Source organism: Cupressus sempervirens, chromosome 9 (genome assembly GCF_028749045.1).
Source record: "Cupressus sempervirens isolate cs-2001-9-10 chromosome 9, ASM2874904v1, whole genome shotgun sequence".
In the NCBI taxonomy this organism is placed as follows: Eukaryota; Viridiplantae; Streptophyta; class Pinopsida; order Cupressales; family Cupressaceae; genus Cupressus; species Cupressus sempervirens.
Window position 1 is genome coordinate 674,321,005 of NC_143126.1, and position 22,566 is coordinate 674,343,570.

Below are 22,566 nucleotides of genomic sequence, written 5' to 3' on the forward strand. Positions count from 1 at the left end.
TCTACCATGAAATCCAAACTAATAAAAAGAAGAAAACACAAGTTTAGAAACCCCCTCTTTCATTTGTAGCTCCCATGTTCTTCTTTCTTCTCCAAATTATGTAGCTCCAACTTGCCTATAGTGCACACAATATTGAAGCAAAGTCTATGATAGTGATAATGCCATGAGAATACTAGAAGTGTGATTTTAAGCTTTGAGAGAAAATAGTGTGAAAATGCAAAGAATCTAAGGACTTGAAAAATGCTCAAGAATTAGGACCTAAGGATCTAAGACTTCAAGGACCGGAAATGAGAGGAAGAATGCTCATTTTATAATGGGCACGAAGGATGAGAGCATTGGATTTTTTACCCATAGATATGTGATGTGGCAAGAGATTCTTTTGAGAATCCATGATGCATATCACAAAATATGCCAATTGTAAGATTCTATGACGCATGAAAGTCAAACTTGGCTAAATGTGGAAGGGGGTCTATGACACATCATAAGACACCTCAAGGCCACTTAAAGCCAAGAATCTATGACAAATAAGCCAAATAGGGACATCTGTAAGAGAATAAGAATATTTGATTATGACATATCTTATCCAAGTGTCAAAGAAGAATCCACAAGGTTTCATATCCAAGTGTCACTATGATGCAATATTTTATGAAATATTCGAATTAAAAATCCTTTTACTCCACAAAATAAGAATTAGTAGAAAATGGAATTAATGATGGAAAATGGAACTTATGAAATTGAAAATTTTCATGGTTTGTAAATGATGAATCAATTAACTAATAAAATTAATTAATTGAGTACAATAATTAGGAAGAGTAATTAGAAAGAATAATAGGATTAAATTATGGGTTATTTAATCCTATAGAGGAAATTAGTAAATGATTAGACAAAATTGATTAACTAAATGTGACAGTATCCTTTGATTAAAATGTGATGATGATAGTGGAAATCACAAGATAATATGTTAGCAAGAAACATTAATCTATTAAGAGAACAAAGCATTAACTAAAAAAGATTAATTTAACATATAAGAGAGACTAAAGAGGAACCCCTAATTAGGAATGTGAGCCAAATGAATGGACTCTCCCAATAGGAATTAGCTCTTTGCTTTGTAGATAAGTCTAAATGAATGATTTGTATGTATTCTCAAGATACTCAAACTATACTTCAATGGAGATGGAAAATGGCAAATTGGTAGCTTTGTGAGCTCTCAATTTGGCATCACAAGGGTATGGTTAAGGGCTTTGTTTCTCAAACTAACATTATAACTTTAGCTTCAAGGTTGTGATGAAATGGCTTGGGAGGGGATTAAATTTATAAGCAAGAGGCTTGAGGGATGGAGGGCTAAGATGGAAGGAAAGGAAAAAGCTTATGGAGGGCTTAGATTGCATGAGAGGAGAGCACATGAATTGTGCTTCGTTACAGCCAATCAGGGAGTGACACATGTCATAGGGTGATAGAAAGGAGGAAAGGGCAAAGATGAGTCAACAAAGGAGGCTCAAGGGATAATATCTTCATAAATACCCTTCTTAATGACTTGTAAGAGAAATGAATGGGCTTGTAAGAGTCTTTATGGCCTATGTAAGAGCATTCATGGCTTAGTGGTTGGGATATTTTGGAGGGACTTGAGATTGTTGACTTTGCTTGGTTTAGGAAAGTCTTAAGCTTGCTTAGGGAATGTGAAAAGGTTAGGGGGGATTAGAGGTGATTTATGATTATACTAAGCTTGTTAGAGATATGCAAGTGGATGGCATTTAATGAGGGTGGGTGAGTTAGTGGCTAAGCTTGGTTAGTATGGGTGGATGGGGTGAATTAGGCTAAATGGAGGATTTAGGATAGTTTAGGGGTTATTAGATTTGAAGGCTTTATTTATCAAATAGATTTATTTAATAAATGAGGGTTTTGGAATTAGATAGGAGAATAGGATTAATTGATAAATAATGGGTTATTTGATTTATCAATTAGGACTATAGATGATTAATTAAATTAATCAGCTAGGGGATGGCAAAAGGATTAATTAAATAGGAATTTAATTAATGATGCCTTTAGAGATAGCTAAATAAGATTACCGAAGAAGTGTAATCAGATTTAGGTGTCTACATTTTGCCCTTCTTTGACATAGTGTTGAGACAACACTATTTCAAAGAAGTTCAAATGGAGATGACACAAGGAAAATGTTTTAGCAACAAGGTTGTCCCAGTCTCAGATAAGAAGAGGAGAGACTAGACTTAGAGATGCCCCCTCAAGAAGGTGGTGAGGAGAGAAAGCGAGGCTTGATAGCTTCTTAAAAAGTACAAGAATTTGAGATGAGTAAGGAGACTCAGATTGGCAAAGAGAAGGGGATGAATTAGCTCAAACTCTCACTACAGGAGAATGAGAAAGGGAGAATCAGAGGCACAAGAGTAAATAAGCTTAAGACTTCAGAGGAGGTGGAGGATGAAGGAATGGAGTGCTATAAAAAGGAATCTAGGATAAGGAGATGGGTGAGGGGATTATAAAGCTGATGCAACAGGATTTCAAAGAGTCAGATTGGAGGAAGATGGGTTTTGGAGATCCCTAGGACTAGGATTATGGATCTCAAAAGATGAGACTTGGTGGATTGATTGGATTGGTGGATCCCTAAGACTAGGATTATGGATCCCTAAAGTTAAGAGTGATGATTGATTCAAAGAGATACTGATGCATAAGCTGGGGTAGGAGAGACAGATGCTGGATATGGATGGGGGATAATGGAGATGAAGGGAATCCATTGAATCTTTTTGAGCAGGGGGATACTTCAAAGAGAAGTACCACCATGTAGTTGAGCACTAGATTTTCTATAGGACTATTGGTTAATTTCCAAGGTTACCAAGAACATCAAGGCCTTTTCACCAACTGTCTTGAGGACTGACGAACTAACTCAAAAAAAACACGCAAGGATTGCCCTAACATCACACATGAATCTCAAAAGAATCAGAGTGGAACTAACATTGGGTAACCCACAAGAAGAAAAGAAAAAAAAACAAAAGACTTGATGAAGAGCTTACACCCAGATTGCCCCATTCGCAACATACCATGAGATGGATGATCATGGCAACTTTGAGGAGGGAACAAAAAGATTGTTTGGAAAAGATACTTTAAGACCCAAAAGAGAAGATTCCAAATCAAAATAAATTGAAAATCCAAAAGAGAACCATTTCCTAATGAGATGGGTAGGATGAGGTACTAATAGACCAAGATCAGACATGAGGAAAGCTATATCCTACAAAGATCTATCAGAGAGCACCTAAGCTAATGGATCTAGATGAGTGATGTGTCTGGCAAGCTGAACTAAGAAGGATAACACTTTGGTGATAGAAGATCTAGCTAAAAGATGCATTGGAATAGCTAACCAAGGGTTGTGCGATGTGTGCAAGATTCTGATCAAGGAGGAACTGACACTAAAGCTGGATAGATACAATGGTACTAAGCTAGAGAGGATGTACAAGCTGGCAGACTAAGATATGTTACAAATGTACAAGGTTGTTCACGTTTTGGTTTTGTGAGATGGAAATTTTGGTGAAGGCTAGGATGTCTATAATAGTTGATAGGTGGATAGGTAGATGGTTTGGGAAAAGCTTAAGTGAAAATGGGATTCTTTGGGTGCATGTGATAGGATACAAGCTAGGATACAAGCTAGGATTATTTACAAGCTAGAATATGGTACAAGATTTGGACAAGATTTGGATATACAAGCTATGATACAAGGGATGATACAAGATTTACAAGCTAGGGTACAAGATTTGCAAGCTGAGATAGAAAGATTTACAAGCTGTACAGGAGGTATTTACAAGCTCCATTAGATTTTGGATATTTGGTCAGAACACCAAGGGAACAAGAAGGTGTGTTATGGGATGGTGGGTGGTTGGATGAGGGATAGGATAGTGATAAATAATGGATTAGCCTTAGTACACAAGGCACTTGAATTACTAGGTTTTCACCAAGGTACCTATCCAAGGCACTTGAATTGCCAAGTTTTCACCATTGAACACTAATTTCTCTTTACTATTTTTTTGTATTTTTCAAAAAGCTGGGTATACCAAGGATCTTCAAGCATAGAACTTTTTGAGATGAATGATGTTAGTAGCATCATTCAAGAGTTCTCCTTCCAGTGTAGATACCTGATAGGCTCCAAAGCCAAAGGAAGTAGTGACAACATAAGGACCAATCCATGTAGGTTCAAACTTGCCTTTCTTTTCTTGATCTGCTTGGACTTTCATTTTTTCTTTGAGGACCATGTCGCCTGGCTAAAAGTGTTGTGGGAGCACCTTCTTATTGAAATTCCTTTTGAGACAAGTTTGATATACTGTGAGATGATCATAGGCTTTTTGTCACTTCTCATCTAAGAGATCTAGTTGGGTGAGCCGAGCTACTCTGTATTATTCATCTGATATTTTCCCTTGCAAAGATATGTGCAAGGAGGGAAGTTCAACCTCTATAGGTAGTACCACTTCAGCACCATAGACTAGGGAGTATGGAGTTGTTCCTGTGGATCTATGGAAGGAAGTTTGATAGGCCCATAGGGCTAGATTTATTTGTAGGTGTCAATCACAGCCAAAATCATTAACAACTTTATTTAGGATTTTTAGGAGGGTTTTGTTAGTTGCCTCTGCCTGACTGTTACCTTGTGGGAAATATGGGCTAGAAAAGTGGTGATGGATGTGGAGGGAAGTGCATAATTCTTCTATGTTGAGATTTTCAAAGTTACCTCCATGGTCGATGAAGATGGTGGATGGGATACCAAATCGGCAAACAATGTGGTACAAGATGAACTTGGAGACCTAAACTCCTGTAGCTGAGACTAGGGGGACTGCTTCCACCCACTTAGTGAAGTAGTATGTAGTTGTTATTATCCATTTATGTCCATCAGATGAGAGGGGTCTGATAGTTCCAACTAAATCAAGGCCCCAACAAGCGAAAGGCCAAGGTGGTGCAATAAGCTGTAGATCCTGTGCTGGAGCGTGCACAAGATTTGCGTGTTGCTGACATGGGAGACATTTTCTAACAAATTCATAGGAGTCTTCTTCATTGGTAGGCCAATAGTAGCCTGCTCCAAGTATTTTTTGTGCTAGGACAAGACCACTCATGTGGGCACCGCGAAGTCCAGAGTGTACTTCTTTTAACACCATCTCGGCCTCATTTTGGTCTAAACATCGAGAGAGAGCATCGTGATAACTCTGATGATATAGGGTATTGGCTATGATAACATAGCGGGATGATTTTTGAATGAGGTTCTGGCATTGGGTACATGTGAGGTGAGGGGATATGATACCATTGTTAAGGTAACCATGAATCTCATGGTACCAAGGGGATTAGGGACCAACTAAGATACAAACATAGTTTGAGTCATCATTCGCATAGGTAGGTGTGAGGAGCTACTCGACTAAAAACTCATATTGTGTAGTTGCTTGGGGAATTTTCAAGAGCAAGCCAATAGTAGCCATAGCATTTGCTGCTTTGTTCTGCATTCGAGGCACTTGTGTAAACTGAAGCTTTGTAAAATGCTGGGTTAGTTGATCAACTAGCTCTTTGTAGGCTAATAGCTTTTCATCTTTGGTTTGATATTCATTTAGGGCTTGTTTGATGATGAGTTGAGAATCACCAAAGATTTGTAACTCAGTGATGTTCCATTCTGCAGCTATCTTTAATCATGCTATGAGAGCCTCATATTTAGCTATATGGTTGGTGCTAGGGAATTGTAGCTTGAAGGCTTTTGGAATGTAATCTCCTTGAGGTGTGACCAACAATATTCTTGCCCCTGATCCATGAGATATGTATGAGCCATCAAAATAAAGTTTCCATGGGGGTTGTTCTTCAATTAGATAGATATGTACATCTGGGAATTCTGTAATCAAAGGGTAGGCATCTATTAGAGGTGCATTAGCTAGGTAATCTGCTATAGCTTTCCCTTTGATTTCCTTTCTATCCACATACTAGATGTCAAATTCGCTAACGAGCATAACCCATTTGGCCAAATGGCCTGTAAGTACTATTCTAGAGAGCATATACTTGAGAGGGTCAATCTTGGAGACTAGTTGGATGGTATGACTTAGCATGTAGTGGCGAAGCTTTTGAGTTGAGAAAATAGCTGCCAAACAAGCTTTTTTCATAGGAGTATAATTGAGTTCATAACCAACTAGGGTTCTACTGATGTATTAGATGGTTCTTTCTCTGTTGTAGTGATCGAGCTATGCTAGAAGTGCCCCTAGAGCAATAGGCATTGCTGATATGTACAAGATCAAGGGACAACCAAGAACTGGTGGAACCAAGATAGGGGGATTGGTGAGATACTGTTTGAGATGAACAAAGCCGTGTTGACATAAAGGATCCCACTTGAATTTTTCATCCTTCTTCAGTAAATGTGTAAATGGCGTACACTTATCTGCAAGCTGGGAGATGAAGCACCGAATAGATTGAAGCTTTCCTTGAAGAGAGTGAAGTTGTCACAGTGTTTGGGGAGGAGGCATGTCTAAGATAGCCTTGACCTTCTTGGGGTTGATCTCTATACCTCATTTAGAAACTATAAAGCCTAGAAGCTTGCTCGATGTGACCCCAAAGACATTTCTTGGGATTCAACATGAGATGATATTTGGCTAACCTATCAAAGACTTTCTCCAGGTTAGCAAGATGATCCATGAAGGTGTGAGATTTAACCAAGATATCATCCACATAATCCTCCAAAATGCTATGGATGAGATCATGAAAAATGGTTGTCATAGCTCTTTGATAGGTAGCCCCAACATTCTTTAGGCCAAAAGGCATCATGTTGTAACAAAAGGTTCCCCAAGGGATAGTGAATGTTGTCTTATGTTGATCCTCTTTTGTAATCTTGATTTGATTATACCCAGAAAATCCATCCATGAGGGACAAAATTTCATGTCCAGCTGTAAGGTCTACAATCATATCTATGTTGAGTAAGGGAAAATCATCTTTTGGACAAGCTTTGTTAATATCTCTAAAATCAGTCCAGATTCTGATGTCACCAGAAGGCTTAGTGACGGGGACCATGTTGGAGATCCACTCTAAGTAGTTGATAGGTCAGATAACCTTAGCAGCTAACATTCTTTCTAATTCAACTTTGACTAGTAATGCCACCTTGGGGTGCATTTTTCTAAGCTTTTGTCTGATAGGCCTGATCTTTAGATCGACTGCAAGATGATGAACTACAAGCTTTGGATCAAGTCCTGGCATCTCCTGATATGACCATGCAAATTGGCCAATGTTCTCTCTTAAGACCTCAAAGAGGAGATCAACTTGGTCTTGTGATAGGGATGTAGCAATGTGAACAAGTTTGGGGATCTCTGAAGAACCAATGTTGACTTCACTAGTATCCTTAATTAGAATAGAAGACACCTCTGATCAATTATCTTGAGGAGGCAATGTTAAATCTTCATGTTCTACTTGTGGCTCTAGATTTTCTTGCTGAGGGGTTCTCTTTGCTACCTTAGCTAGTCTTAGATTCACCTTAAGTTCCAGTTTTGGGTGTATTAGAACTAGGTTGGGGATTTTCTCCAAAATACCCCTTGGGATCTAGCTTATAGATATAGGCAGAATCTGGCTTTGTTTTCTTGTGAGGTGTTTCAACTCCCATGAATCTTAGAAGTGCTTCCTCTGATGTGAACTCATCAATGTGTATGACACTTGGTTGGTCCAAATCTATGAGTTGTGGATGGGCAAGTGGTAGGTCAATGAAATGGATGAATAGTTCTTGGAGAACAGAGTCTCCTAGGGAGATTTGTTCAAGGATATCGTCGTAGGCTCTCTTTTCAACTTCCTCAGGAATGGCTTCGATTTTGACAAGGTCACAGTGAATGTTCAAAAAAGCATGACCATTCCTATTGGTGCCCCCAATCATGGGTATGCCAAAGCCAAGACCTAACTTTGTTTCCCACTTGTGTGCTTCGATGGGGCACTACATGCCTCTTTCTTGTGGTCCTAGACCACCACCTTGATAGTTCCATTTGTTAGTGATGAGCTTATGTTCTTGGGGATACTTCTGGCTGAAGTGATCAAGGCATGCTTGATTTCTTGGAGGTGCATCCTTATGTAACCAATTGTTGATATCTGGAGTGAGCTCCTCATGAAGAGGGATTTTCGAGGATACAAAGGTTTTTGGGCCAAACTGTTTGTAACGAGGAGGTGGAATCTCCTTAGCTTTGTGATATGTCAGTCGCCCATGAGCATGTGGATCAAGTGGGAGTGCCTCGACAGCAAATGCATTTGATAGACTATACTCTCCATAGCCTTTGTTATTGATCTTCATAGTAGATAAGGTGGAGGCGAGGATGGTTTCTGGGTCATTACAAGTGTGGGATGAGCTAGTGATGGCTGTGCCGATATTAATTCTAGGGAAATGGTTTGTATATGAGGCTTCAACCACATTGCAATAAGTAAAGGGTTCTGAATCGACATGGATGGTTACCTCAGTGCCCTGATGCAAAAATTTGACACACTGATGGTAAGTGGATGCAACGGCTTTCATGGCATGAACCCATGGGTGACCGAGGAGGATTTTAAATGGTAGGTTTAGATCAATAACATGGCAAAGTGTTTCTTGGATGACTAACCCAACCTTGATTGGCAGCAAAATAGTTCCTTCTGTGGTTCTTTCCAAGTTGTCATAAGCTTTGATGGTGATAACCTCACTGATGATATCTGCCTCAGTATACCCAACTTGTTTTATGAATTTTAGGGTGCAAATATTCAATGGTGATCCATTATCTATCATTACTCTTTTTACAGCAAAAGTAGATACCATGATGGCTATGTGAAGCAGAAGGGTGTGATCTGGCTCGACCATGGGTATGTCAGTGGGTTTGAATGATAGGGCACATGAGGAGGATAGGTGTCCAATAAGATTATGAAAATACATGGTGTTGATATCTGAAGGGACATGAGATTCTATGAGAGCACTATCGAGGATGTTTTTGTACATAGGACTAGTGCGGACAAGATCTAAAATGGAAATTTGGGCTGGCATGTTCCCAAGGTGTTCCAAGATATTGTACTAGCTTTTTGATGGAGCTAATGGTGCTAGTGAAACTGGTGGGCCTGCGATGTTAAATCGTGCTCTTCGAGTGGTGACTGCACACTCATTGTTGGGCCTTGGATATTGATAACATTGACAGAAGCCTCTTTTTTAGATATACAACCGATGAGGCTACCATAATCTATGTAGGATGAAGTGTGGTCATTGTTATTCCCATGCTATTGGTTTGGTTGGTGGTTGTTGGTGTTGTTGTTTTTTTTTTGGATAGGTGCTTTTCCAAGATTTTGGTTGTTGTGAGGAGGAAAAGCATTTTGATAGATCTGTAAGCCTACATTGGGAGAGGTTTGGGCACCAATGGTGATTTCTTTTCGATCAATGAGGTCCTGCACATAATCTTTCATTTTCATGCATCTGAGGGTGCTGTGATCTTTTACCCTATGAAATTTGTAGTACTCATTATCTTTGTACCATGCAGCTTTGGATTGGCTTGGGTCAATTTGCTGGGTAGGAGGAAATTTGATGAGGTTTTCCTTGACTAATATCTCAAAAATGACATCAAATGGCTCACCAAGGGGTGTATAGTTTCTAGGTGCGGGTTGGAATCTGGGCTTTTGTCCTGCAGCTACATTGACAACATTAGCTTGATTGCTAGACCCTTGGAAGTTGGGTCTTGGATTGTGGTTTTGATAGCTTTGGTTATTCTGCTATTGGTAGTTGATAGCTTGCTGATTATTTGGTTGATATGGTGGGTTGGACTAGTTTTGAGAAGGACCAACAATATTCATATGTCTGGTGTCAGTGACACCATCTATTGCAACATGCTTTTTTTTGTTCCAATACCTAGACTTGTCATTGGAATGTGATTGATTTTGGTTGGCTTCCTTGTAAATCTTAACCACATGATCTTTAATGAGTCCTTGCTCAAGGATCATTCCTTTCTCTTTGATATCTTTGTAGGTCTGCAAACAGTTCATGGTCATGTGGTGAGCCAAGCTGGGATGGGCATTATCAATAAATATTTTCACCAAATGGCGCTCTGGCAAGGTGCAAGATATGCGGGTGGTAAGAGTTTGCCATCTTTGCAGATATTTGGGAAGGCTTTCTCCACCTTTTTGCTTAGTGTGGAAAAGATCAACTACTGATAGCTCTGTTTCAACAAGATGGGCATATTGGGCTACAAATGCCTCAAACAATTTAGCAAAGTTTTTAATTGTGCCATATGGGATTCTATAAAACCATTCAAGAGCTGGTCCGGCTAAGCTTTTGGGAAAGAGACACAAGAGGAAGACGTCATTCTATGTCACTTCTTGCCAATTCATGTAAAATTCTTTGATATGTGTGACATGGTCTCCTTTTCCTCTAAATTTGTCAAATTTGGGTGTCTCAAAATGCTTGAGAAATGGTGTCATGGTAATGGCTCTGTCAAATGGGTAAGGACACACATTCTCAAACTTGAAGGTTTTTGGATCATTTTCCTCTTGGATGTTCTTCAAAGCTGTTTTCATGGCTTCCCATTCTAAATTAATGGGTGATGGCTGGGGTGCCCCCAATGTAGGAGTGCCCTGAGGTAGGTATGTGCTAGATGGGGCAATTGAATATGGATGGCTCTGAGGTATGGGTTGGTAGGGATTGTACATGTCTTGGGCAACTGAATGGTGGATGATGGGTTGCTGAGGTGGAGGTGGCACATATTGTTGCATGTGTTGTGAGGCTTGTTGCTAATATTGGATTTGAGGTTGGGATTGAGGAACATAAGCTGGCTATGGGATAAATGGATTGCTTTGTGGAGGTAAGGTATAAGATGGTTGTGAAGCTTGGGGAAAGGATTGGGGAGCTTGTGGAACTTGACTTTGGATTTGAGGAGTTCGACCAATATATGTGGGTTGTGCCCCCATTTGGGAAGGTATCTGCATGGAAAAAGAGGCCAAGTAATTGGTGGTTGGTAGTGGTGGATTTCCTCCTAGAAGTGGCATAGAAAAATAGTTAGTAATAGGAGGTAATGGATTAGTTGGTGGTGGAGGTGGTGGGAATTGAAAGCTTGGAAATGGAATTGATGGGGTTTGATAGCATGGTGGCTGGATTTGAAAGCTTGGCAGAGTGGTGGCAGGAGCTTGGGTCACTTGAGAGCTTGGCAGAACATTGGTAGTAGCTTGTGGGGTTTGATAGCTTTGTGGAGTGAGGGAAGTAGCTTGTGGATTTGTGGCTGATGGCACTGAGCTCCAAGGACCTAGTGGAAATGATGGAATTGTGTTCTAAGCTGAGGTAAACAAGCTGGAGGTGATGAAAGGTTGATTACTTGACCCCATGGATGGCATCCTAGTTGTATATTGCTGAGGTTGGCCAAAGATACTAGTACTGATTTGGGAGATGGGTGGATTCGGAAGGCTGGGTTGGAGAGAAGCAGCAACAATAGTGAAGGGACTTAATGGTGATGTGTTTTGGGCAAAGGGGTTTTGGGATGGAGTGGTATGGACCAATGGTGAAGTGGTGGTGGATGGATTCTTGAGTGGAGGCTGGTATGTTTGGGTCTATTAGATCATATGGGGTGGGTTGAGGTTCTTCTTTTGGCATATATTGAGGATAGTTCGAATCATAAGAGTCTATGGGTGGTGGGAGTTGTTCAAACAATGGGTGAGATGGCTTTGATAGGGGGGGAGGTCTTTCAAAGTCGAAGGCTCCAATGTTGTCCCTTCAAAAGTTAGCCATGATTGTTTCCTTGTTTTTGTCTAGAATCACGTTCACCAATACTGCATTTCCTGATTGGTTCATGAAAGCTTCAATGTCAGTAGGTGATGGTATGGTGTTCTCTGGGCTGAAGGATGGTTGACTACTCAAGGTGAGTGATGTTGTTTGATCCAAATGATAGGAATCCATTGTTTCCTTCTTCTTGGCTAAGCGAGTGATAGGTGGCATAAAAATGTAGAATGTTTCCTAGGGATGAGATGCAACAATGTTGATGGATGCAAAAGGGGAAGGCTTTTCTATGCAAATTATTTCTTAGATTGAGGCAAAGATATATGACAAAACCTAAGGAGGATTGAGTTCGGGATTCTAACTTCAAAGATATGTTTCCAAAGCACGAAAGGTCTGCTTTCCTATGTGCAAGCTTGGTGGTGATTGTGTCAACTTAAGGACAGACTGATGATCCTTTAAGAAGAACATGAGATTGACCACTTGTGAATCCCAACCTTTAGCTCAAGGTGATGAGGGATAAAAAGTGACAAAGCTAGATTACCCTAGACAAAGCTCTATCTAAGTGATAACCTTGGTGAGGCTGATGGATTTGGAAGATGTTAGGAATGGCAAACTTTTGGCAAGGTGACAACAATTTTGAAGGCTTGGATGTGAACATTTTTGGATTACTGGCTAGATGGTTTGGTTCTAAATGAGATGGATGAGCTAAAATGCTTAAGGGGAGGGCTAAATATGGCTAGCTTTCCTACAAAGATGACTCTAAAGTGAAGCTTATGCAAGAAGATGTGGAGAAACAAGGGGGTCTAATCATAGAAATCATTCCTAGTTGGTAAGGCATAAAGTAGGGTTAACTCCTGGATGTTGGTTAAGTTGGATAGTGCGATCTAACTAGGCATCTTGAAGAGCTTCGTCGGTAGCTTTTTCCTCTGCTTTGTGGAGTTTGATAATTTGAGGGCTTGGTGTTATTTCCTTTCTCTTGGCTGAAATTTCTTGGTATGCCTGAGATGGCTTGAGTTTGACTTTGTCAATCTTTTGTTTGGGTTTGGGTTGTTTTGACATGAATTCCTGAATCTGCTTGGCTTTGAGAGATCTCGATTATTTTGCTTCAACTTGTTTGACTTTTGGAATAGGCAGTGACTATGGTAAGTGTGCCCTAAGCTAGGATCGACCAAGTTTGGCAAATATTCATTTAACAAATAAAAAATCAAGCAATAGATAGGAACAACCAGATAGAATTTTTTGATTCTCAAAATGTGATACTTGGGCCAAGGAGTGTGTATGTTTTACAAATGTTTCGATCAGTCACTTCAAACACATTAAAATCCTAGATGGTTATCTACAAGGCTAACAGTTGGTTTAGCTAGGGAGTCCTCAATATAGCCAAGGAACGTGAGGCCCAAATCCGTAGATGAAACCAAAAAGATGTCACACAGTCGAGAGGAGCGGTAACCCACTTCTTCTCTTTCACTTCTCAAGGGTATAAAGTTCCTTGAGGCTTAGCCCAAGTGACAAAATCTTGATTCCAAGAGAGGTGTCTTTGGATTCACCTCCCAATTTTTATACTCCACTGGAACGCTGGAGTTGAGGTCATCCAAGGGGTGATGAAATCTCCAAGCAGGCCTCCTAAATATAGAAACAAGGTTTTGGATCCTAATCTGATGCATCCAAGATGGCCTTGAAAGAGGACAAGGGGAGAGAAGACTTGGATGACCTTGGGCTCAAAAACATGCTCGTTCCTTCACCAACTGACTTTTATGTGTGCTAATCTAGACTTTGCAAGCACTCATGTTTAAGATGCAAATGTTCAATTCCAACTTTGAAATGTGCCAACAAAGAAAAATCGATCGAAGAATGAAAACAAGAAGAAGAGTTAGGGTCAACAAAAGTAAACTCACGCGCCTGGAGGCCCTCCACGTCAAGTGTTGATTGATTTTCTTTATGGCATTCAAGATTGAGTGTTTGTTCATTTTAAATCCAAAACAAAGATGTGTGAAACTCAATTGTCAAGCGCGTGCCCGAAGGCCCTCCATGTCAAGGGTTGCCCAATTTTAATGCCCAAATGAAATGTTAGCAAGACTAACTTTCATTCAAGAGATTTTCTAACTTTAAAAAACCACTAAAAACCCAAGTGAGTGGAGTTTGATTTGTGTGGAGCACTTAACACCTTCTTAGGTAGACCCATCCCCATAGATGGCACTAAGATTGCAACCAATGGTTAAATTGATGGGTGATTAAAGATGGTGAGTCCAACTAAAAACTCACTCAAAGCATCTTTAATAGTTTTTATAACTTAAGAAATTTTTAAAATGTGGAGTTAGGTTCTTTTTATGCCCAAAAATTGAAGTGTGAGATATTGCAATGGTTAATTGATCTTTTGCATTCAAGATTGTGTTTGTTTGTTTTAATCATGCATTCCAAGAAAAACTTTGATTTTAATCCATGGCATTCAAGATTGTGTTTGAGCAACATTCATTCAAAGAAAAATGTGTTTAAACATGCAAGTTCATTTTTCAAGCGCATTAAACCATGTAAAGAGAACCTATAAGAAACATGGTTAGTGGTTTTATAAATGCTCCAACCTACAAAGCTACAAAAGCCAATTTGATTAGTAATCCAAAAAATCTCAAAATTTTGAAGCTTAACTATGAGAAAAATAAAATCAACTTTTTTTGTTCTTTTTTCTAGGCGTAAAAATGCGGAGATGATAGTTCACCAGGCAGAGATGCCAAACTGCGGAGACACTAAACTATGGAGATGCTGATCTATGGAGATGATAGAGAAAGAGGCAGAGATGACAGTTCAGTTTGGTAGCACAAAAAAAAAAGAAACTGGGCAGAGACGCTAAACTACAGAGACGATGATCTGCAGAGACAATAGTTTAGGTTGGCGGCGATGGAGATGACAGTTTAGGTTTTGAAGATGACTGTTTAGGTTGGTGGTGATGAAGATGACAATTTAGGTTGTAGAGATGACTGTTTAGGTTGGTGGCGGCAAAGATGACAGTTTAGGTTGCAGATACGACTGTTTAGGTTGGTGGCAGTGAAGATGATAGAATATTAGAGACAGCGACAAAGACGACAGAATATTAGAAGTGGCAGTAGAGACGACAGAGTATCTGGCGGAGACGACAGTTTGTACGTGCAGATGCCAATCTGTAGAGATGACAGTTGAGGTTGCATAGATGACAGTTTACCAAGCGCAGACGACAGTTCACCAGCTGCAGATGCCAATCTGCGGAGACGACATTGCGCGAACATAACTAAAATGCGTAGATTTTTTCAAAAAAAAAAAATTTTGATTATTTTTGAGTTTTTAGAGGGTATGTTTTCTTCCCAAGTGCGTTCTTCAACCTACAAAAATAAGTGAAACACCCTACAACTCACTCAAACAATAAAAAACATTAGATTATTAAAAAAATATATATATAGATAGAAATGAATGATTAAATGACCCATAGTGGGGTCCCACCGGGCATGCCAAAATGTATATACTAATATGTTAGCAAGAAACACTAATCTATTAAGAGAACAAAGCATTAACTAACAAAGATTAATTTAACATATAAGAGAGACTAAAGAGGAACCCCTAATTAGGAATGTGAGCCAAATGAATGGACTCTCCCAATAGGAATTAGCTCTTTGCTTTGTAGATGAGTCTAAATGAATGATTGGTATGTATGCTCAAGATACTCAAACTATGCTTCAATGGAGATGGAAAATGGTAAATTGGTAGCTTTGTGAGCTCTCAATTTGGCATCATAAGGGTATGGTTAAGGGCTTTGTTTCTCAAACTAACATTATAACTTTAGCTTCAAGGTTGTGATGAAATGGCTTGGGAGGGGATTCAATTTATAGGCAAGAGGCTTGAGGGATGGAGGGCTAAGATGGAAGGAAAGGAAAAATCTTATGGAGGGCTTAGATTGCATGAGAGGAGAGCACATGGATTGTGCTTCTTTATAGCCAATCAGAGAGTGACACATGTCACAGGGTGAGAGGATGGAGAAAAGGGCAAGGATGAGTCAACAAAGGAGGCTCAAGGGATAATATCTTCATAAAGACCCTTCTTAATGACTTGTAAGAGCAATGAATGGGCTTGTAAGAGTCTTTATGGCCTTTATAAGAGCATTCATGGCTTAGTGGTTCGGATATTTTGGAGGGAGTTGAGATTGTTGACTTTGCTTGGTTTAGGAGAGTCTTAAGCTTTCTTAGGGAATGTGACAAGGTTAGGGGGGGGGGGGGATTAGAGGTGATTTAGGATTAGACTAAGCTTGTAAGAGATATGCAAGTAGATGGCATTTAATGAGGGTGGGTGAGTTAGTGGCTAAGCTTGGTTAGTATGGGTGGATGGGGTGAATTAGGCTAAATGGAGGATTTAGGATAGTTTAGGGGTTATTAGATTTGAGGGCTTTATTTATCAAATAGATTTATTTAATAAATGAGGGTTTTGAAATTAGATAGGAGAATGGGATTAATTGATAAATAATGGGTTATTTGATTTATCAATTAGGACTATAGATGATTAATTAAATTAATCAGCTAGGGGATGGCAAAATGATTAATTAAATAGGAATTTAATTAATGATACCTTTAGAGATAGCTAAATAAGATTACCAAAGTAGTGTAATCAGATTTAGGTGTCTACAGGACACATGACATGAATTGATTGATATGTAACATTTAACCAACATTGTAAATGCTACAAGATCAAAATCGATTGAAAAGGTTTGATCATAATAACATCGACGGACATTGTCAATATTATTAAAATGGTTGATGATGCCATGATCTGACATTGAAAGCATCAACAATGTCAAAGATTGAATGACATGAATGATAATTTGACCTAACACTGAGAGCCATGACAGTACTAAGATCGGATTGATAAGATTGATAGGTTGATAGGTTTCCATGACACTGAAAGCCACAACAATGCCTAGGATTGGATAGATGATGATTGATTTGAGATGTTTGATATGTTTTAGGTTGATTAGGATTGATTCTAAGTGATTCCAAGTTGATTTTTGGTGATTTTGAGTTGATATAAAATGGTTTCGAGTTGATGTGATATGATTTCAAAATGACATGAAATTGATGTGAAAGAGGATACAAATGATAAAGTATCATCAATTTGGCCAAAAGATCGAAGTTAGTAGAATGAGAAAATGGGACAAATTAGTATGAAGAAGTGATGAAATCATAGATGCAAACCATTTTTGAGCGTCTACACTATCCAATCTCAACATCTCTCTCTATAAACCCATGCAAATTAAGCCACTTGAATAGAGGAACAAAATCTATGTAATTGAAACCACTTAACAAACGAAGCACTTCATTCAAATATTCCTTAAATGTCTTTCCACATAGGTGACATTGATGGCATTTCTCCCCAAAAGTGATTCTAGAAACAATATTACTAGTTAGATAAGTGACATCTTTGTTCACATCTATAGCCAAGGAATTCTTCATGCCATACTTTGCAAAAAAATAGTAGTATGATGAACAGAGTGTATCATGGAAGACATTTCTTGGGCTCTGAGGATTTGAAGGAATTCATCCCTTTGGAAAAGAGGAGCTCTTGAATGAAAACTTTGTGTAGGAGTTTCTAGTATGAGCCATAGTAGAAGATGCTATTTTGTATGGGCTCATAATTTGATTATGGTGGTTCTCGAATATGTTGACATGTGTTTTGAGCACTTTCTTAGCCATGTGTGAGGAAGATAATACAATGACTGGTTTAGAACCCAAATAGATGGTCATAATTGGGCCATATTTGTGGGCAAGAGTGGCTAGAGATTTGTGAGGAAGATGGGAGATTAAATGAAGGTTTCCAATGATGGGTAATGGTGTTGGAGCAGGGGGTATTTTTGACAAAAAATTTCTTATATTTCTTAGTGCAATGAGTAGCACAATCCATGTTAATTGAAAGATTTCCATTAGGAGCTTAAGGTAGACAATCCCTACAATCATCCTTATTTACACTATTTAGAGAGAGTAGTTTGTAACTAGGTTTATACTTATGGTCTATATGGCTAAGGCATTTTGTTAGGCTCTAACCTATTAGAAATAATAATTTATACTAAGAATTAATCTCTTATCATTAGATGTTTCTAGATTATTAGGTTTAGGTTTAGGGTTTTTTGGCTGAAGTATTTTTCAGAAGTTTGAGTTGACCGTAGTATTTTTCAAAAATATGTAGATATTTTGTCTTGTTGACTAATTTTAGATTTCTCTAGAAAATTGAACACTTGCCTATAAAAAAGCACTATGTATTCATTTAAAATCATGGTGAATGAAATATAATATATTTTTATTGTGTTTAGGGTTTTGTATTTTTCCTGTGCCTCTACCCATCTATCAGATTGGTATCAAAGCTAGGTGGATAAAATTGTTGATTAAAGAGGAAGCGATGTTTTGGTGCTACTAAAATATGGAGGATTAATTTGTATTATAGAAAAGACAATTGTTTTGAAGAAGACCACATAGGAAGTGTTGAGCAGCTATCAAAAAAAGGAAAAAGGGAAAGTTTGCAAGAAAGCACATTATTGAGAATAATAGAATTAGTGGAAAGAAGACTTTTCATGAAGATTATGAAAGAACCGAAGTGTTTATAAAGCACAGAAGAAAGGACAGATGAAAGAACAAAAGGTATGGTGTGAATTCTTATAATTATTTAATGACATTTGCAAAATTATAATAGGAGAAGAATATTGTGAGGATTTTAGTTGTTTAAAGGTTTGTTTCAAGTTGTTTGAAGCCTTAACTCTAGAAGTAAAAAGGTATTTAAAATTTTCTAAAAGATATAGTAAAGTGTGTTAAATTGTTGATTTCAATGGGAAAAGTTGGTAGAGTTCAAAAAGAGAAGACAAATAAGTTAGAAAAAGAATTAGTGATGGTGAAAAAAGAAAATGCAAGATTATTGTGTGAAAAAGATATTTTGCAAAAGGAATTGGAAAAAGTAAGAAATGAAATGAGAGAAGAAAAGTATTAATTGTTAAATGAAATTAGTGTCCATATAGAGGCAATTGAAGAGCTAGAGGATAGACAAAAATTTGTGGAAGAAGCACATAATTGGCAAGTGAAAGAAATATGCAAACTTAGAGAGCAGAATAAAGAATTGGAAAAAAAGTTAAAGTTGTTTGGTGATGCTCAGAAAAATAACAAAGTTTTAGAAGAAAATTTGAAGAAATTGGAAGAGGAAAATAGCATGTTAAAGAAGGAATTGTCTACTTTGAAACAAGAGAAAGAATGTTTGAATGTGAAACCATTTGTATGTGATGTATCTTGTGACACAAATTATTTGAGCAATTATGGGATTGAGAAATGTGATTTTGGTAAAGTTCAAAGTGTTTGTGATAAGAAAGTAAATGACAAGAAGTTTACAGATTTTATTTGTTATGATAATAATAGTGTTGGTTTGAAGATTATGAAAAGAATGGGTTTCAAAGGTAAAGGTCTAGAAAAGCATGAGCAAGGAATAAGGAATCTGATTAAGCCTACAATTAGGCCAAAATATGAAGTTCTTGGATATGATGCAGGCAGTGAAAAGATGAATAAAGGTTCAAGAGAATAAATTGAAAGCATAAAGATTGTGCAATGTTCACATTAGCAAGAAAGGGCATGCAAAGGATAGATGTTGGGATATACATCCTTGTAATATTTTTGGCTTGAAAAATCACTCCAATAAAACATGTTGAAAGAAAGAGTGCAATATAGATTATATGGTAGGCTGTATAAAAATGGATTATGGATGCAGCTATGGATCAAATTGGAAAAGAATTGGAGGAATGATCAGAGGTTTATTCAAGTACAAATGTTCAAGTATAAGAAGGAATGTAGCAGCATTGAAAAACCAATTAGAGCAAGGCATCAAAGAGGCAAAAGGATATCGACATTTGTGACAGATGAAGCAAGATTATCAGTAAATCCTGTGAAAAGAGGAAATCATTGGCAGCCAATTGCTTACAAAATGTTTGTAGAAATTAAAAGCTGCAACCTTGGAAGACACTACTCATGCATTAACAAATATGATGATTACATGACACATTGGAATTTGTATGTGACAAAATTTGATAGTAGAAATCAGGAGGGAGTCTTAGAAATAATAATTTCTACTAAGAATTAATCATCCAGCATTAAATGTTTCTAGATTATTAGGTTTAAGTTTAAGGTGTGTTGGCTGAAGTATTTTCCAAAAGTTTGAGTCAGTTGTAGTATTTTCTAGAAATATTTAGATATTTTGTCTTATTGACTAATGTTAGATTTCTCTAGAATATTTTATGCTTGCCTATAAAAAGGCACTATGTATTCATTTGAAATCACGGTGAATGAAATATAATAAATTTTTATTATTCGATGTTTTGTATTTTTCCTATGCCTCTACCCATCCATCATAACCCAAATTACCAATTTGCAAAAGCTAGAGACATGAGAGAAAATAGAACTTCATACCTTGCCAACGTCACCAACAACATGCTTTGTATACTCTGAATGATCTCCGTAGAATTGGGAATATTTCCTCTTTGAAAGAAACATAAACATTAGATTCTATGTCCATGAAATAGAGGAATTATTCACCTTACTTTTACTATCTCTATTATCCTTATATCCTCTAACTGCAGCATCTTCATCGCATTTATCAAGCACCTTCCAAGTTTATGAAGCATTTTCAATTTACATGTCCGCCTCTGAATTTTGAAAGACTTGTTTCTATGTAGCCAACTACAGTTGGATGAAAGCAATGAGAGCCTTCACAAATATAATTTCTGTATAATCTACAATCTTCTCAAATGTGTTCAGTTGAATATCTCAACTTTGTTGCAAAGTTCTATTGTGAGATGACAGCATTTTTAGGATGTAATCAAAAGTTCATAGGCTTTGTTCTTTCTTCTATTTTTCACAAAGTGCAAACTGTAAGATTTGCTTGTCACATTTGGAGATGTTCTTACATCATTTACATACAAAGTAAATAATATATTTTAAAAATAAAATCTTAATTGATTTTCAAATCATTTGAAATAATCATAGAAGTACAGTAACAAGTTTTAAAGCTAACTTATTGTTTAATAATAACTTTTTAAAATTATATTAATTTATATTTTTCCTATTGAAATTTGTATACTTGTCTTTAAATAAAACTATAAGATTTGCTTGTTACATTTGGAGATGTTCTTACATCATTTACATACAAAGTAAATAATATATTTTAAAAATAAAATCTTAATTGATTTTCAAATCACTTGAAATAATTATAGATGTACAGTAACAAGTTTTAAAGCTAACTTATTGTTTAATAATAACTTTTAAAAATTATATTAATTTATATTTTTCCTATTGAAATTTGTATACTTGTCTTTAAATAAAACTATAAGATTTGCTTGTTACATTCGGAGATGTTCTTACATCATTTACATACAAAGTAAATAATATATTTTAAAAATAAAATCTTAATTGATTTTCAAATCACTTGAAATAATTATAGAAGTACAGTAACAAGTTTTAAAGCTAACTTATTGTTTAATAATAACTTTTAAAAATTATATTAATTTATATTTTTACTATTGAAATTTGTATACTTGTCTTTAAATAAGATTTGCTTGTTACATTCGGAGATATTCTTACATCATTTACATACAAAGTAAATAATATATTTTAAAAATAAAATCTTAATTGATTTTCAAATCAAGTAACAAGTTTTAAAGCTAACTTATTGTTTAATAATAACTTTTAAAAATTATATTAATTTATATTTTTCCTATTGAAATTTGTATACTTGTCTTTAAATAAAAGTATAACAATAAAATTATAATAAATAAATATATTATTTCATAAACGAAAGTTTTTATTAAATGTTAGAAATATTAACATCTATATTTTTATGAAGAGTACAAATATTCATTTTTGTCTTTCTTAAAAGAATATTTATAAGAATATAATTATATTTAGCCAAATTCTACAAAGTGTATTACTTGTAATCAAAAATAATTTTCATTTAGAAACCTGATTTTTTATTTTTCATTAAATAAGCTTACAAAAATACTTTTAAATAAAGAAATTTATAGTTATATAAAATATTTATGTTAAAAAGAAAAATTATTTTATTTTGTAAACAATTAATTAAACAGATTTATATATTCTCTATTATAAAACTTTAAAATATGAACAATAATAAATAACATATTAACAATAATAACTAACATATTTATTGAAAAATGAGAGCCATTGCATCATAATCTCTCCCTCCCTTATTTATCCTTTCAATAGAGAAAGGTAATAATAAGTTTGTGTGAAGCTACTTAGCAACACACAACATTGCCACCTACTAAGCAACATTTTACAAGACACTCCTTGGGACACTGGATTATTATTTTACGCTGCTCCAATGAGACGGGTGAGCCTGTTCAAGAGGATAAATATTCCATTAAAATGTTTTGTACAAAAAGTGTAATAATATGATCATATTTTAAGATTTGAAATATTGATTCACAAAATCTGAAATAATCAAAACATCTACAATCAATTTATAATAATAATAAGACGATCAGAAAAAATAACAGTTGTACTAACTAAAAATGCAAAATTGTAGATTATATCTCACCCAGCACCACAGGTAAAATAACCAGGACAATAAGAAGCATAACAATGTAAGAACGCATTGAGGATCCAACTGCAACAGCCATATTGTTTTGAAACTATGAATTGTATGCAATAAATGTAGGGCTCTATTTATTCGTTAGAATATGAATTTTTGGAAAAAAATAAAATTAAAATGATGACTGATTGATAATTGAATCTTGAGTTCATAGAGCTCAAGTGGAAACTTTCTTTATGAAGTGGAAACTTTCTTTATGAATCTTGAGTTAATGAAAAAGT